Source organism: Amblyomma mixtum, chromosome 1, assembly GCF_055824585.1.
Source record: "Amblyomma mixtum isolate Tamu chromosome 1, ASM5582458v1, whole genome shotgun sequence".
Lineage (NCBI taxonomy): Eukaryota > Metazoa > Arthropoda > Arachnida > Ixodida > Ixodidae > Amblyomma > Amblyomma mixtum.
Window position 1 is genome coordinate 135536098 of NC_143012.1, and position 7355 is coordinate 135543452.

A 7355-nucleotide genomic window follows, 5' to 3' on the forward strand; every position below is an offset into this window, starting at 1 on the left:
CTGAATGAGCGCGCTTCAGTTTTTCTCGAAAGATGCGGGAAGGCTGCAAGACGACACGTTTTTGGTACAGTGCAGCGTCAAATGTCATTATTATGGGCTTGCATCGGCGCTATAAATACACGTGCTCGTATAATTTAATAAGCAGCATTTTGGAGGGGCAGAGCTGGTTGTTATCCTCTTTTTCGTTGCGCGTTTTAAAAGGTAACACTCTTTCTTATTTTGCGTCTTTCCAACACAGTAAAAGGCTAGATCGTCAGAACAGGGAATACCTTTGGGAAGACACGTGCAAACTAGGGCACAACATTAACCAGTGCCGGCAACATCTCATTAGGCCTGCAACCAGAATAAAGCGGGAGATGTGAGGTTGCAGCCGCTTTTAAATACATAGCTACAAAGAATATTTCATAAACATATACTGAATTATAGAAATTTTATTGGGAATCCCATAAACGTGTTATCCGTGGCGTAAGGTTAGTTTAGCTCACTAATATTTTCGATACTGAGACTGTAGATTGCTGAAAAGAACGTGGTGAGATTACCACTTCCGATAGCTGCTCGGTTTATCCAACCTGCTGTAAGGAACACCTAATGTCGGAGTTATAAAACCAACCAGGAAATATCGTTAGGGAGGAAATAAAACCGGGCTTTCCGTTATTACGACCCAGTCGCAATAACAGCGGCCGTATCCTCGTCGTGCGATGAGAATCATCTGTTGCGGCAATCTTGGGTCCCCCGTCTTGACGGGACTGATGAGTTGTCTTCTTGGCGTCTTTGTCATTGGCGAGTCAAGGTGTTCTGGCCGGCTGTAGAGATATCGAGCACTCCCGGATTCCCGTCTCGTGCTGGCCGGCGCACAGTTCGCATTAGGGCTGGCACTGATGTGGCAGGGGCGGATCCTGGACCCCGCAAAGGCGGCGGACTCTGACATTTGGTGTCGGGCAGACGTCGGGACGATGACCAGGCTGTATGCATATCTGGCAGAATTGCCTGACTGGCCTGTACGTGAAGCACGGGTATTCGCAGGCGTCGTAGTATACGGATCGGGGAGTTGGGGTCCTTTGAGAGTGAGAAGAGCTGTCGTCGAAGAGCCGAGAATTCTGGCATCCAAGAGCTCGATGCGGTTTTCTCTGATGCGCGACCCCGCCATGAGGGCGTCGCGTGCCTCTCGGGAATCGAGTCCGTGAATGACCCCTCGGAGCGCAGTGGTTGGAAATGGGACGTATGCTCGCGCGGGGTGGAGGCTCGTATCCAGGGTTAGTTGTTTAATTTCGCAAAGCTCCGCCGCTTTTTCTTCGTGCGGGGTGCTAACCATGAGGATGTTGGATCCGACATGAGCTAGGTCAGAGTATGTACTTGTCTCTCACCTTGGGTTGGGTCTCGGCAGGAAAGAACGAGCACTGCCGAAATGTTCCCAGTCGGGTATGTCTTGAGCGCAAGTCCACATGACGGTCGGATGACTACTTTGATGTCATTTTTTGAAAAGAGTCGAAGTTTGGGACGGCGAGTACCCAGTTGACGAATTTCTTGAGGTGCTTGTCCTGACGTGTTCGGCGGGTTTCCGCCCACGAAGGCGGAAGATTCCGAATTCGAAGAATTCGGAGCTTGTCTGGCCTGTCTGCGGAGCTGCTTTTCCCGTCGCTTGTGGAGTGCGTGGTTCCAGCTTGAACCACCACCAAAAGGTGAGCTCGCATTCTCACGGATGAAGAGCACAGAAGATCCTGGTTCTTTGGGGAATCGTCATGGGAATCCATTTCGGTGTCGTCGTGGAGCGGGTTTGGCGAGTATGTATTCTTGAGGGTGCCATAAAGTGGTGGCGCACCGCTCGACGACGACCCAGTGGCCATTTGGTGGCCCGTGCTCACACGACAAGCCAAACCATAGTTACGCCACTGACTGTAGTTGACGTAACCAAGCTGGCTAACCTCCGTTTGCGGCCTTTCCGACAAGATGCAGGCGCCCGCGGCAGCAGAAACGCCGATGTCAAGCGAGTCGTCCTCCCAGAGGCGTGTCAACTGGCCTGATGCAGCAACAGCGGCCTTGATACGCATCTGGGAGGACCATCTCCCTGCGCTGCGAGGCAACGCAGCGATCGCACACGAGGTGAACGCCGGGCTAGCGCCGGGCGAAGGCCCAGACACTGCCAAGCAAGTCAAGCAGAAGATGGACAACCTCAACAAGAAATACCGGTAAGTGCGATCTTAAACGAATAATACTCGTGCAATATTGTTTTCATGGTGTTGTTTACACAGTGCAACAAGCTATTGAAGAACTATGGTGCTACTGAGCTATAGCCCTCCATGTGCGGCCGTAGCCCATGTCGCTTGCGATTACTAGTTTCCGAGTCGATCTTGCAGATATGTTATCAAGGTCGTAAAGTTTTCGAGAGTAAGGACACATGACGGAGGCAGCAAACACGTCACTCGGCGTATAGTCGTTCTAATTTGCCTTCGGTCGTGCACGCGTGCATCGTACTGCATGACAACTTCATCTTCCATTTGTGTTGTTGTTGTCTACAATCTGCATCGCCAACAGCGTCGGCATTTCATCATCGGTACGCGTCGGCATTGCACGCACACGTCAGCGTTTCAGGCCTCATGCTATAGCAATAACTGAGCAGATTTATTTATTTCTTTCATATAACTTTCCCGCGTTCCACTCTGTACTGCCTCGCAGATACTTGAATGCCATTAACAGAACCATAGTACGACAGTTGCGGCTTCGCTTTCAAAACTGCAACTGGCAGGATTAAAGGAACATCGTAAATTTAAACTGAATTATTTTTAGCAGCACCTGTGCCTGCTGGTTAGGCACATATTTGTGAAATATTAGTCTCGCAGTGCTGATGTGCACAGTGGCCTTTAATGCACTGAAGATAACTGCTGAGATTGCAAACAGCTCGGGTTGCAAGCTTGAATGTCGTTTATTTAAGCAGTACAATTTTTTATTCAAATAATTTCCATTTTTTCAGGCAGCTGAGACGGACGGGCACTACTACAGGCTCATCCGGTGTGCCATGGTTGTTGTACTGGCAGCTCCAGAGTTTTTTTGGCTGAGCGCCCATCAACGATGATGGGCGAGTCGAGGAAAATATGGAGGTGATTTGCTATTTTTAACATTGTCTATCAGTTCATGAAATCACTGCACAATTCCATCACAACCCATTTCTCAGTGCACTGCGTACTTCGATTTACGACAGGCTGGCCAGTGGCAGACAGTAAAGAGCACACTTGGGAGTTGTGCAGAACAAACTCCTCCCACAAACATGAGCATCTGCAAAGCAGAGCAAAAATGGCACTTGCCTCTTGGAACCATGTTCAGACCCGGCCGCGTTTCGATGGAGGCCAAGCGCAAAAAGCCCTCGTGTGCTGTGCGACGTCAGTGCGCGTTAAAGATACCCAGGTGGTCGAAATTATTTGAGCTCTCCACTATGGCACCTCTTTCCTCCTTTCTTCTTTCACTCCCTCCTTTCAGTTAAGGTGTAAACCAATATGTGCGGCATTTAATGCGCCATTTCCTTTCTTCATTGACCAAAAAAGACCTCTTCAACCTGAGCGCAATGCCGAAATGCCCACCTCACCGTGGCCGTCAATAGCTTCAGTTTTTCTCATAATGCTGTGGCAGCTGGTGAGTGCATTTCATTAGGATGCCTCTAACCTCTCCTTTCAAATGTTAAGAGCATGCTGTTTTCTGTGTTGTGTCATGTGCAGCTGCCAGTCGTCAATGAGGCACCTGACGGTGCAGCAGTGGTGATGTCGTGGGAGGACGGGCTTCCAGAAGCAAGCAGAGACGACCAGCTGCAAACTGCTGCCGGTCCCGCCAGCTGCAGCACCACTCCTGTGGTACATGCACTGGCAATTGCAAGTGGCAGCAATGGCGGTGGAGGAAGCAGTGCTGATACTGCTGGCACAAGTGGTAGCAGACCGAAAACTCAAAATAGTCGCCACAACAGACCGGCCACTACTGTGCAGCAGCTGATTGCCCTCCATAAAGAAGCAGAGGAAGCAGCACGGGCCGAACGAAAAGCCCATAAAGTGCTAAAAAAATGTTCCGCCTTCAAGGAGAAGCGAACGACATTAAGCAAGCATGGTCAGGCATCTGGAAAGATTCCTTGAGAGAGGAAGCAGTCAGTCACAAAATAAGGAGTGATCACAAGTGCTTGTTGGTTTGCAGTTTGTGATGTATACTTTCGAGGGCTTCCTGGTGTCATATTGTTCACTGGACTGTCACGTGCACCTTACCCTAGCAGAGCTTAAGAGGCAATGGAATCAGTTTCTGATACTCGAAAGAAGAGGCGTTACGACAATGCAGAGGCTAATGCAGAGGTGTTATTGCTGCTTATTATTAATTTGTGGCCTTTGTACTTTTTTTCTTAATATTTGTACTTACCTATATTCTGTATGCTCACCCTGCGAAAATCCCTTCCTGGGATTGCAGTATTAATAAATAAATAAATAAATAAATAAATAAATAAATAAATAAATAAATAAATAAATAAATAAATAAATAAATAAATAAATAAATAAATAAATAAATAAAGGTCTTTAGCAGCATGTGATGGGATGAAAACAGCTCTTTTACTTCTGGAATTTTATACTGTGGTTTAAGCAGCAAATTATGCTGTGGAAAGCATAATTATGCTATGCTATGGAATTATGCTATGGAAAGCAGCGAGCTATGGAAAGGAAAATGATAGGTGTAACGCTAAGAGACCGGAAGAGGGCGGAGTGGGTGAGGGAACAAACGCGGGTTAATGACATCTTAGTTGAAATCAAGAGGAAGAAATGGGCTGGGCAGGGCATGCAATGCGAAGGCAAGATAACCGTTCGTCCTTAAGGCTAACGGAGTGGATTCCAAGAGAAAGCAAACGTAGCAGGGGACGGCAGAAAGTTAGGTGGGCGGATGAGATTAAGAAGTTTGCGGGGATACAGTGGCGACAACTGACAAAGGACAGGGCTAATTGGAGAGACATGGGAGAGGCCTTTGCCCTGCAGTGGGTGTAGTCAGGCTGATGATGATGAAGCAGCAAATTACACTGTGGGGGTTGACTACCACAGCAGTGTGCAGTATACATATTGACAATGGGTGTGTGTACACTACAGAAGAATATAGGTGTGGGTGCAATGAACGAATATGGCTGTTGCAAGCAATACTGCTGTTGCTCCCAGGGTATCGCTCCACATACCTTTCCACATTGAACTTCCTGCTGTTGCCTATTCACTGATTATCATTTGCAAGCGGCGTTCATTTTTCTTCCAACCAAATGGGCTTTCTTTAGGGTAAGTGATAGCGTGCGAGGAGTCTGTGGGGAATATTAATGGTAGCAAAATAGTACTGACATGAAAATGCACAGAGAAAGTTTACTTTTGTTAAACAAGCAACAGAAAACGCAATAGCATTTATCACACTGCACTTCTTTCAAAAACTGGGAGTGCGAGACTAAAAGCTTCTCGAACTAGTAAAACAGCAACATAATGGCCAGTCATACACGAATATTGTGAAGAAATACACAGCAAGCAATATAGAGCAACAGACAATGCACAGATCATGCTACAAAATGAAATAGCACAATGACAGTGAATCAGCAAAAAAACCGCAATACTCAACAACAATGACTACTATAAAATGTTAAACTTAAGCTACAAAAATGGGAGCGTAAACCAGTTTTTTATTACTGTGTGCCAGCAAATTGTTTGTTTATTGGAAGGATTCAGATCTGCACGATTTAACAGGTTTGCCAGCGAAGGTAGTGTGTAGGTGAAAGACTGTTTGTCGCAAGAAGGGCTAGTGGTTGGTACGAACCGCAGCTTTTTACATCTTAACATGAGCTTCTAGCTGTAGAAATGATAGATTTTCATGCTTTCCAAAGAAAGTTTTGTGGGATATTAGTAAGGTATGTGAGCACTGTGTAAACAAATTATTGTTTAGTAGTGTTTCCCTTCTCAAACTATATTTTGTTACAGGTGTAAAAGACCAGCTTAACAGTCTGCAGTATGCTTCATCAAGTTCTTTCTTGTCCTTCCCTTGCTTTGTGCTGCATTTTATCCTTACATATGACCTACTCACCCAAACCTTTGGCTTAAAACAGTTAACCTCCGAGTATCATTACACCTGACTCATCTTGGCAAAGCAGTAGCCTCTGCACCAAGTAATCTAGCTGCAAGGCTTTCATCTGGTTTGTAGCTAAATGGCCTTCCTTTATGGCAAGTAAGTGTTGCAGCTGAGATTAAGGCATTTAAAAGTAGAAAATTAGTTCTGACATAAAATTGTACATGTCTGATATGCGTTGCTTACAAGTATTTTATTGCAAACATATTACACTACACTTTAATGTCTTGTTTTTTAGCAACAATCATTTCTAAAGCCATGAATGTTGACACAATGAACTGGATTTATTGATGCTTGGTTACCAGAGCCTGTGTTCATGATTTCAGAATGCACAAGCACACGAGAATTACTCTTATGGGGAAATAATTGCGTATGTGTTGTCTAAACCATTACCAATAAAGGAAACAAATGTGAACTTGGACGTAGATGAATTTCTACTGGAATAAATTTGTGCGAATGATAGTATGACGAGGCTCGTAGCATTCCTGAAATGCTAGGTAACAGCAAGGAGTATACAGTCGTGCATCAATTTCAATGGACTGTCTGGTTCCTGGGCAGTACTGTTCATCAGGAGAGTCATTCGCAACAATGAACCATGGCAAGTAACACAGGAACAAAAATCTCCTTATCAATGGTACATAATGGTTGACATGCACAGCATAAAACTTTCACACTGTGTTTTACTGGTGGCCAAACTAAAAATACAGGACTACAAACATATCGTTGAAGACATGGTGTTACAAGGGGTTAATTCCAATTGCACAATGACTAGGTATCCCAAATAGTACCTCCATCCCCTGCTGCACAACACACACGCACTCTGTCGCCGCTGGATACACTAATATTTGTCACCATAACTGCTTGAAGAGGGAACCATTTTAGCAACTCAAAGGAAGGACAAAATGACCGCCATGCAATAAGACTCTACTTTAGAATGAGTGAAAGCAGACTCTCATGCAGCGTCCGAGATTTGAAAAAAAAAAAAAGAAACAGTACAGGCTTGACAACAAAATTCTCCACATATGGGTGTTAATGTAATCGTGAACAGGTTAAAGCACTGTCTTGCCCACCATGAAGGTGTACACTTCATGGCATATGCAGAGAACGTCATCATCTGATTAGAAGTATGCAAGCGGCGCACACCCACCAAAGTATCACATCCCTTCATGAAGCTTAAGATTCATTTGAGGAAGAGCTTATTACCACAGGCATGCATATGTCTCCAGAATAAAATGAAATGCAACATAATC

At 45.5% G+C, this 7355-nt stretch overlaps 1 pseudogene; it reads right to left on the reverse strand.

Annotated features, from left to right (window-relative positions):
• Positions 1–654: 654 nt before the first annotated feature.
• LOC149367673 (uncharacterized) lies at positions 655–1844 on the reverse strand (annotated as a pseudogene).
• Positions 1845–7355: the final 5511 nt, after the last annotated feature.